This window comes from Helianthus annuus, chromosome 12 (genome assembly GCF_002127325.2).
Source record: "Helianthus annuus cultivar XRQ/B chromosome 12, HanXRQr2.0-SUNRISE, whole genome shotgun sequence".
NCBI lineage: Eukaryota > Viridiplantae > Streptophyta > Magnoliopsida > Asterales > Asteraceae > Helianthus > Helianthus annuus.
In genome coordinates this window covers 30,675,377-30,687,091 of record NC_035444.2, presented here as the reverse complement: position 1 = coordinate 30,687,091, position 11,715 = coordinate 30,675,377, and the positions used below count along the sequence as shown (strand labels likewise).

The following is an 11,715-nucleotide window of genomic DNA, read 5'->3' as shown; positions in this document are numbered from 1 at the left end:
TAATCAATACTAAGTTGCTTCTTTGTAAGCAACACTTGCAATCATCACTTGATTCCCACAAAACCTTATCATCGTTGGGCACAAAAGCTTAACTTAGATCAAGTCTAAGTCGCTACACGTGAGTCAGAAGTTACTCCGTGACATTATGCTAGGATCCTAAGTTCACTTTTTTCTCAAAAAAAAGAATAAATAGATCAGCTTTTGTAAATTCATTTGTGAATTATGATAAGCCCAATAGTGTTGGTGAGTTAGATAAGGTGTAGAATAGTAGGAGGTCATGGGTTCAATCCCCATGGTGTGCAAGTTTAGCCATTCAAAAAAAAAATTTGTGAATTGTGATTTATGAATTTTGGGTTTATTACCATTGGAAATGTATATACACAATTCAAATGCCATAAGATAATCTATATATATTGAGGCCCAGTGTGGCGCACTCAACTACCGTTGAGGGCCAGCCAATTTTTCCCGCTTATAATTAAGGCCGGGACGCTAGTGTTCTATGGCTTTGGACTCATTAGGGAAGTAGTAACTCGCACTAACTCGCACTAACTCATAGCAAAGACTGTTGATGAAATCTTTTGTCCCCCAATTCAGTAAAAGAGCCAAAATATAGCGACATTTAAAAATTGATTATAACGCTCCTAAGTTGGATGAAAATTAATTAAATTTCTAATTCCATAATAATACAAACCTAGTAATATAACTACAAAAATCGAAGTAACGAGACTCCAACAATCAGTTAATCGGCCTAAGTACGTTGTATTGATAAGTCAGGCTCGAATACTCACGAGCTTTTCAGTCAATGGCTCGGCTCAACTAGAGTATGATTGAATTCAAGTTGATTTCATGAAGTACTTGTAATAGCGTTTGATAATCTAGTTGACCACGAGTATTATATGTTTAAAGCTTGAAAACTCAAGGAAACCCAACGCTAAATACTATGTAATAATATCTAATAACATCTACACATAATGTTACACATAGACATAGTAATACTCTATAACAATAGTTATTTTGAACAGGAAAAAAATGAAAAACTATATGATCGGATTGAACTCAAGTCGAGTTTGAGTAGTTTGATTGAAACTATTTCTTGCATCTTCGCAATGACTGGTGCAAAGTTGTAAACTGTCCGGATAATATTACCACAACGTAGAGTTAATACGCTATGAACAAAAATTGTAAGTTGCTTGTTTTGTTGATATTATCTTGTAGAGTTAACCTTTAAAGCCTTTATACGTCTTCCAATTAGTAAGTGGCCCCTAAACAATTAATAATACATGTGTAAGATTTGAATATAAGCCATATCTATTTGGCCAACCGTTATACATGTGGTTATGATGGCATGGATGTTTAAATAGCGCATTAAGTCGGTAGAAATTGAGCGCAACCAACAGTAGGGGAGCTAAGTCAAGGACGGTTATTAAATCCCATTAAAAGTCACCATTAACTAGCATTAGTGTTCATATATGACCACTGTGGGACAAGGTTCTTGTAACTCTTTGACTGAATGGCTAAGATAATGATTGCTATACGTTTTATTTCACATAATATATGGAGCAAAGTACAAACGTAGTCTGTCCATGTATAAATAATTATGTTGTTTGGCTGTGAATATACGTGTATACTTATGTATATGGGTTGGGTTCGAATGAAAACTATAAGAATATTATAAATTAATAAGAACCAAAATGCATGTAGTTTAGCAATATCAATGTGTGATAGAAAGGTGCTCATCTTCGTTATGTTTAGGTTCACATCCAAAGGTAAATAAAAGTGTAGATTTAGGAGTAGAACTAGTTGCATGTAAGTTAGCCGATAAAATTTTTATCATGGTACGCATAAATAATTCACAGGCTGTTTTTTCCATAAAGACAATTTTTTTTCTTTCTAAAAGTCACTATTCTGCCTTTAGATTTTTTATATTAATGAAAAATCACGTCGTAGTAGTATGGTAATTAAGTGAAATTTAATAGGGTATGTATAAACAACTCATAGGCTATGAGTATATATTAACATTAACATTAACAATATATGAATTAACTATATATGAATTTAAACTGGGCATGAATAATGGTTCTCTCATGAGTCACTTATCCAATCCACATGACATTATCATAGGTATACATGTATCTATTTGCCAGGCCACCCATCATTTCCCTTTAAATTCCCGGTTTTGTTTTTTCTTCATCATCAGAGGTATATTATGTGTTTCCTTTTCTTGAAGCAGATAAGAGAGAGAAACAAGGAAATCTCACTTTTTTTTGGTTTTTTCTTTGTTTACTTCCGTTGTTGAGCTCAACCTTCGGCTCCTAATAAGATGACAAAAGCAAATGATGGAGACAACAAACGACAAATGGTAGTTTCATATCAAACAACAGAAACCATCCTCTAAGAACTACCCTCCTCCTATACGAAGTAACCTTAGCTATAATTAATTGAAACATTAATGATTAATATGGTGACATTATTGTTAGCACACTATATACCATGCATATTCACCAATGGTTTCTCACCATACTTCAGTGTATTTTGAGAATATTTTATTTTTATTCACTTATGAATACACTAGTTTTGAAAATAATGATAATTTTAGTGTATTCATTAATGAATATATTGTATATGTATCTATACTATATAATAAAAGAAATCACTTTCAGGACACATGTCGCTTTATGAGGTGGTGTCAATTAAAATTTATAAAAGATATTTTGATGATAAAGATAAGTTATAAAATTAAAAGATTTTGATGATAAGAATAAAGATAACTGATAACCATATATTAATTAATAAAATTAAAAACTATATATTAACGTTTTTATTATTTATAAAGATAAAGATAGTTTTAATTGTTTATATAAAAGTTTATAATCTTTATCTTTATTTACTATCTAATAACCGACGGGTCAGGTTATTTTAGTATATGAAATTATACTTATTAAAAAAAACACTTTAATTGCATAAAAATAAAAATAAAAAGTTACAATCAACGTCATCACACGACGTTAGCATCAAATAAAAGGGAAAAAAGAAACAAAAATCCACATCACCACGATTACCTATGAAATGGATGAAAAACCCTTAATTTTAATGAAAAATGAATGTTGAGTGATCTGATTAGAACACTTTTGAAACTTGGTGACCTAATTGGAACACTTTTAAAACTTGGTTACTATTCTACAAAGTTAACCCATAATATATAAAGTTATATTTATCCAACCCGTGTAATACACGGGGTTATAACCTAATTTGAGTATAATTTAAAGTGTATTTTCTTCGTAGATAGGTTTGAAACAAATTTGAATATTTTAAGCTAATTGGAATTTATAGGAATTATATTATATTATATTATATTATATATATATTGTTGACGATCCATGAATAGTAATTTTAACTTTATAATAATATATAGTTTTTTAATTATTTCTTATTTTAATAGCGTAATACTTAATTATTATATTTGTTTTTCACTTTTTAACATATTTTCATTTTGTTTTCTTAAACCATATTTCCTCTAATGCTTCTTTTCTATTTTTAATAATTTCTTTTTTCCTTTTCTAAATCATATTTCCTTTTTTAGTTAATTAGATATTTTATTAATAACTTAGATTCGTTATTTTTTTCTCTTGACATTCCCGTATAAGTTTTGTTAAAAACAAACATGTATTCAAAATAGAGTGTTTATTTGATATCATAAAACGGTATGATGGTAAACTGAACCGATTTTCTGACGGTTTGGCTTTCTAAACAAGATGCTTCTTTTTCAAATAACGTTTGTTTTACCTTACCATTTGTTCCGTTTCGCCGCAACGCGCGACGTCAACAAATCTAGTTTGAATTAAAAACCGTCGTATCCAAAAATAATGGTAACTAGTGGAATTCCCCCGCATGTTGTTGCGGGAATTAGATCAGTATTGGTTCAGTTCATTTCAATATCGGCACATGATACGACAACAAAAATAGAAAACCTAAAAAATAACATCTTTATATGTCCAAAAGGATATCGTCATGTATTTTACATCGATCAAGAACCATAAAACGACATTAACGGTTCCTATAGTACCAATGCCAATATCGATATTGTTCGGTCTGAATTGATTCAAATAGTCACGTCATCGGTACTTCCCAGCACTTGAGAAAAAAAACACACACACACTCTCTATTTTGACTAAAACCCCATTTTCAAACATTATTCAGGCGGAATCACAACGAATGTATATTTAACCCGCTCAATTTTGGATAAAACTTTTTATTGAAACGTAGATAAAAATAAACACATATATTTGGAATCTTGTAGAGCATTACTGCCACACCCCGACCCGCAGCTGAATAGGTGACCGAAGCATGATTGATTGCTCATAGTTTATGAATTTTTTTTAATACTTATAAAATATTTAATTTTATTTTTTGTACACGGAGTACGAAGAGTCGAAGTATGAAGTCTGCGACTATGAGTGATGCCCTTTTAGGGTTACCCATATATGTTTGGTTAAAACTTAAAAACCCATCCTAACCCATGACTATATTAAAATAACCCAAATGGGTTTTTATTGCCACACCTAATTTTGAACATAACAAAATTTACAAAAGAAAAATAAAAAAATATTCACAAGACTAGAACACCTATTGAAAATTGAGTGACCTTAGAGAAATTAAAAAAAAACATTGAGTGACTTTGAAGGAGGTGGAAGAAATTCATGGCCGACGTGGACGAAGGGTAGAGAAAACACGGGCAGCTCCGACGTGACGAGCAGAGAGGGTGAATGGAATATGTACGGAAGACGGATAAGAACGGGGATTGACAGGGGGAGGAAAGAAACATGCCGCCGGTGATACATATAGTTACGGAGAATTCATGCCATTTTGATTGTGTTAGGACTGTAAACGACCAGCGCCAAGGCAAGGTTCATTTAAAAACCGAGTCGGGGCCAAGCCAAGCTGGCTTGTTTAGCTTAATGAGCTGAAATGGTGGGCTCGAGCACGGCTCATCAAAAGCTCAAGCCTGTGGCTCGTCGACCAACTCGTTTATTTTAAATATATATGGTGGGGGGTTCTAGAGTGAACACTAGTGTATTTGTGAATAGAGCGAACAAATTTTGACCATTGATTTACATCATTAAACCGTAAAATACACTATTGTATTTTCATTATCAAATCCTGGCCATTGATTTACACTTGTGTATTGATAATCAAGGGCTAGGATTAGTTCACCAGTGTTCACAATCAAATGGGTTGTTTATTAATGAACTTAATCATATATATACATATATATATATATATATATATATATATATATATATATATATATATATATATATATATATATATATATATATAGGAGAATGATCCGTTAGGAATCACCCTTTATTGTGAGAACCGCGTGAACCAGTCTGAACACAAACAGTAATACCTAAAAAAATCTAAAAAACACAAAAAAAAAATTACTATTTTTTTTTTGGAAAAATCGCTATATTTCGTTTATAATAAAAAAAATTTCAAAAAAACTTTTTTTTTCGAGTCACAGTTATCCATGCACATGTGTATTTGTATCATTTCTTTGACAAATTCTGTAATTCATTACAAGTATTAGACAATTTCACTTTCATTTACACTAACACGTGTAATACACTACTTTTTACGTTAACACAATAAGAAATGCACATGTGCATCTATATGTATCAACATGAAATAAGGTGTGTTGGTACACTATTTTCTCTTTCATCTATCATTCCATCCATAATACACAAACATGCACATGTGCATTTTTGTCATTTCTTTGACAAATGCGGTAATTCATTACAAATATTTTGCACTTTCATTTACACTACCATGTGTAATACAATACTTTTTACATTACCAATATTAGAAATGCATATGTGCATCTATATGTATCAACATGAAATAAGGTGTTTTGCTACACTACTTTGAATACACTTTCCCTTTCATCTATCATACCATCCATAATACACTACCATTACCTCCTACGATCCATAATACAATACCATTACCTCCTTCCATCCATAATACAATACCATTACCTCATACCATCCATAATACAATACCATTACCAATATTTTCACTTTATTACATGTATGTAAACACCATTTATACCATCCAATCAACATATTACATCATAAATTGACAACTATAACCAAACCATCAACCACTAGATATAACTAATTAAATACTTGTGTTCACACTTATTTACACTTGTTCACACTATAAGTTACACTTTGGACCCTGAAAATATAGGTTTTTTTTTTGTTATGGCGTTTTAACTAGGAGCTGGCTCAAAAAAAATGGTTTTTTTGAGCTGTTATAAATTATAGCTCAAAAAATAGCTTTTGAGTGTTTTATGGCGTTCAAAAAAAAGTTTTTTGAGCTGTTGTAAATTGTAGCTTAAAAAATAGCTTTTGAGTGTTTGGCGTTTTTCTAAATTGGGTGTTTTTATGGCGTTTTATTTAAACACCCAGTTCATGTGAGTCGGTTTTTTTGACAATATTACCACATGTCACCACCAAAATCGTTCTCACCGTTCTCACACTTTTCACCGTTCTCTCTAAATCCTGACCCTATATATCACTAGTACAAAATAACTTTTTTGGTGCTGTATTTTATGCTTTATTTTATGTTGTATCATAGAGCACCAACAAATATACCACCAAATAATGGGATTTGTTGGTGCTGTTCAATAAACACCATTAAATCTCCAAACACACCACCAAAAAATCAATGATAAAAAACAAGTCACTGCACCATTAAATCTTTAAACACACCACCAAAAAATTAATATAGAACTAACACATGTCAAATAATAACAAATCTACATAGCATCAAAAAACAAATCTCCATAGCACCAAAAAATAAGACAATAATATATAATTTTTTTTATATTTTTGCAAAATTCCAGAATTTTTAGTAATATTTCCCAATATAATTCCAATTACACACAAATGCACATGCTCACGACAAAAATTAACTAGTATTAAACAACCCAACAACCTGTTTAAGTATACGGAATTACAAAAGTATGAAACACAAACTAATGCTTACAAGATCAAAACATCTTTTAAATAAATTCCAACATTAACTCTACCACTAAATTCTCAATTTGAGATTCTTCAAAATACCCTTCTTCATTCCAAAGCTAAAAACAAATAAATACGAAAGTTAGATTTCAAATATATATAATTTAATGCAATAAACAAAGTTTATGAATATTTACGAAAACTCACTCGGTTAACCAAATCATGCTGTATAGAGTCAATAAACTCTTTCATATATTTGATTACCATATACCCACATTCCCAACTGCCTTTCTGTTGTTTGCACTGCATCATATTCACAATGAATTACTTTAACTAGACTATTCTAAATAAATAAAGTATTCACATACCTGTGCCATGTGCCACTTAAAATTAATCTCAAAAACTTCTTCAATGATCTTGACGAGCTTGTAATTTTTATGGGTGTTCCCTTGATTTATAGAATCTATAATATAGCCGAATTTGAAGCCCGGGCAAACAATTATAAGCGACCAATGTTTACTACAAAAATAAAAATTATAGAACATATTAAGTATGTATTGTATGCGTCTGTGTATGTATGGTGAGGAATTTATATTACCCGGCTAAGTATGGTGCAAGATAGAACACTTTTTTAGAATAAAGCTCACGTATTTCTTTTACGTTTTTTTAACGTCTTCAAGAAGTGTTTTACACCGTGATCCAGTGATTTTTTGTGGATTGAAAAAAGCACACCTAGAATTGGGCGACTCAAAGAAATGCCTAACAAATGTGACAAAGTTAGTAAATTCAGTTCTATCTAAACATGTTATGGTACCATATAATAACAATAATAGCAACTTACATGGCAAACCAGTGTAATATTGTGACATCAAGCCAACCCTCCAAGAGCCTGTTTAACAATTCGGAATACAAGATGCTCTCATAAAACCGGCTGGGGATACATCCACTAGTACAAAGTTGATCAAACGATGCGGGTAAATTGGCTATGAGATGCAGTTCTAGACCCACATCTTATGGCGAAGCATTTTATGGCTATAAGCCACAAGATGCGGGTCTAAAAGATGCCATTCCAGGCCCGCATCTTTTGACAATTTAAGCAAAAACTATTTTTCCTAATAATTCAAAAGATGTTCTAAAACCGTATCTTTTGGTGTTTAAGCTAAAAAAAATATTTTTTTATAGTTTAATTTCCAATAAATTTTATTAAAAATTCTCAGTAAATTCCGATTCCAATTATAAACAAATTATCTAAAAAAGAAAATAAAATACACCAAAAAAAAAAACAAAATTAATTTAATTTAAAACCAATATAAAAGAGTAAATTACAAAGTTCGTCCTTTATGTATGTCATTTATTACAAAGTATGTCCTTTATCTTTAATAAGCTCAGAAAACATACTTAATGTTTGAAAAACCATTCAGGTTATGTCCTTTACCCTAAACCTAGTTTGTTTTCCCAGTTAAGTCAGGTCACGTGAGAAGCACATGAGGGCATTAATGTCATTCTACCTGCTAATTCTCTGTCCTTCTATAAAAAACCTAAACCCCAGTATCATTTCCCCCCTCCTGCAACTCACCTGCAGATACCTTAAAACCTCCGCCATCACCACCTATCCCACTGCCACAGCATGACACCAACCCTTCACCGGAAAGTTGAGCTCCGGTTGCCAATCGCCGGAAACGCTTGGCGCCGCCTACCCATCTAGAAATCCGCACTCCTTTCCCCGCCAGCAGACTCCTTCCGACCGACCACCACCTCCCACCTTCTTCCTTTCCCCTTTACCCTGTTTTTTACAACCATCACCATCTTCATCACCGGACCCAGTTGAGCTCCGGTTGCCAATCGCCGGAAACGCTTGGCGCCGCCTACCCATCTGGAAATCCCCACTCCTTTCCCCGCCAGCAGACTCCTTCCGACCACCACCTCCCGCCTTCTTCCTTTCCCCTTTACCATGTTTTTTACAACCATCACCATCTTCATCACCGGACCCGTCTTCACCGAACCCCCGTTTTTTCCACTTTGTCGTCAACGTCGGAATCAGATTCCAGCATAATAATGTCAGTTTCCGGTGGTGATAGTGCTCCAATGTTAGATCCCCAATTTCAGATACCCAATTTCTTGCGGTGGTGATAGTGGTCCTATTTTGCAGTGGTGGTGGCAGGTGGGTGGTAGTGGTGGGGAAAGGTGCTGGTGGCAATGGGATAGGTGGTGATGGCGGAGGTTTTAAGGTATCTGCAGGTGAGTTGCAGGAGGGGGGAAATGATACTGGGGTTTAGGTTTTTTATAGAAGGACAGAGAATTGGCAGGTAGAATGACATTAATGCCCTCATGTGCTTCTCACGTGACCTGACTTAACTGGGAAAACAAACTAGGTTTAGGGTAAAGGACATGACCTGAATGGTTTTTCAAACATTAAGTATGTTTTCTGAGCTTATTAAAGATAAAGGACATACTTTGTAATAAATGACATACATAAAGGACGAACTTTGTAATTTACTCAATATAAAATAAACCATGAATATAAATTACAAAGGGTTCAAAACATAAACCATAAAAAAAACAAAACTACTTTAATTTAAAACCAATATAAAATAAACCATGAATATAAATTACATACATAACTTGTTAATGTATGTACAATGGATGAGCCTAGTGACAAGATTCTTAAAGTGAATAGTGTAAGACCATATATATGGAACATGGGTATAACAGCCAAATAAATGTTTCCTTCGTTATTGTAGCCATACTGTGAAGCTTCAAATCGAACAAATAACTCAACCCCCGCAATCAAGTTTCAAAGTAACATAATTAGATGAAAGTGATATACAATAACTTCCAAACCGATGTCTCCATACTTGCAACTCAAACCGACGTCTTCAATTCATACTTACAACCAGAACCATAGATATTGCCTAACAAAACATATCTTACACTAAACTTGCTATCTTAAAATATGAAAATTCAAATCTAAAATCATTCAACACAGGTAATAGAATGCATAATTTTAAATCAATTATATTTAGTTAAATATCATAACTTAATGCATTTAACACCAATCAATTATGATCAAATCCAAACAAAATCAAATAAGAGAAAAATAATCAACAATACCTTAGTTTATCCAGCATTGGTTTGAGTAGCTTCAATTGTCGTTTCAAACCCCTGCTTGACTGTGGAATTTGTAGCAACACACAGCCAGCACAAAAAAAGAATGATTCAAAACAACTTATTTCAAATCAGATTAACCAAAACCTATGATTTAAGAATTACCAATCGTAACCCTTTAAAGCCTTCCTTCTTCATGACCATTATCCTGGGATCTTCTTCCTGGCCAGACTATGTAGCGATTTTGCGACCAAGTTGTCCGGATTCATCTATGGTGTATTCTCTTCACTGCTTTAAAGATTATTGGAGAAGGCGAGCAGCTGTTACTATGAGATGTTGAAAGGGAGGGAGGGATTTAGAATCAAGATTGGGAGGGGGAAAATTTAGGGCTGAAAATAACTAGAAGGAAATCAGAAATTTTGAAGGGTTTCAAAGATAGAAAGAGAGGGAAATCAATTTTATTGTGTCTTTTGGTGCTATTAGCAACCTCAGCCTCAAATAATTAATTTTTTGATGGTGTATAACTTGTAAGCATTTAATCGTGATGTGTAATGTGTTTTTAAGTGGTAAGTTTTGTTATTTGGTGCTTTCTATTACAAGATAGCACCAAAAACATGAAATTTACACCACCAAAAAATTGGTTTTGTACTAGTGTATATATATATATATATATTACTTTTGTATTTTTTTTTGCACATAATGATATATACAAAATACCAAAAAACAATAAGTAAAAAAATATTTACGCTAATATATATAACATAATTTACTAACTAAAAACCATTGTTTAATTAAAAATACATAAGATTTTTAGGTTTTACATATTTTTCTATGTATAGTAATAGTGTATGTGTGTGTATATATAAGTTTTTGGCTTCATTTTACATGAGTGAAACGAGTGAGTCATGAATCGAACCTATCTTGGCTCGGTCTCAACTCATTTACAAATAAACTATTCCGGTTCGGCTAGTTTGAAATCGAGCCAATTATGAGACAAGCTTTTTTGCGCTTTTTTCGAACGAACTTCGAGCGAGCTATGAGCCATTGTTTTTTAAACAACCCTAGTTGTGTGTTTGTTTGAATCAATTATGTGTATTCGGATTATGCTAAATAAATTTATAGACATGCGAGACCTTAAACAGGTGGGACCAAAAGGGTAAAAGCTTGTTATTTGCTTATCAATCTCTTGAGTGGTATACCCTTTGTTCATATATAAACAAAATGGGTACAAAATAAAGGTCAATAAGTTTTAAATGAGATATTCTTCTCTTGAATCTTGATCAAATCCCTTTAAGAAGAAAACAAGTCAGGGATCACACATGGAGTTGTATTTGGTATTAGAGTTATTATATTTAGTCGTGTTAAATGTGTCCTGTCATAACTTTCGTGTTATTTAATCTTTTGAATTCAATCGTTAAGAAATATGTTGTGTCATGTAACAAGCTTATATAAATGTCCGTGTAATTAGTGTCCAGGTAAATCACACTTTTAGTTAAACAACTCATAAACGTGTTGCGTCGAATATGAGTGGTTTAACATAACAAAACATGTTTTACCAGCTTAGGTATAAGGATCCTATCAT

The 11,715-nt window shown here is 32.5% G+C and overlaps 1 long non-coding RNA gene across 1 annotated transcript; it reads right to left on the bottom strand.

Moving 5' to 3' along the window:
* Window positions 1–6,904: 6,904 nt before the first annotated feature.
* LOC110896547 lies at window positions 6,905–7,917 on the bottom strand. Its single transcript, XR_002567982.2, has 5 exons — window positions 7,870–7,917; window positions 7,627–7,787; window positions 7,397–7,547; window positions 7,236–7,331; window positions 6,905–7,147 (listed from the first exon to the last, which is right to left on the bottom strand). It is a non-coding gene; the product is annotated as an uncharacterized LOC110896547 (long non-coding RNA).
* Window positions 7,918–11,715: the final 3,798 nt, after the last annotated feature.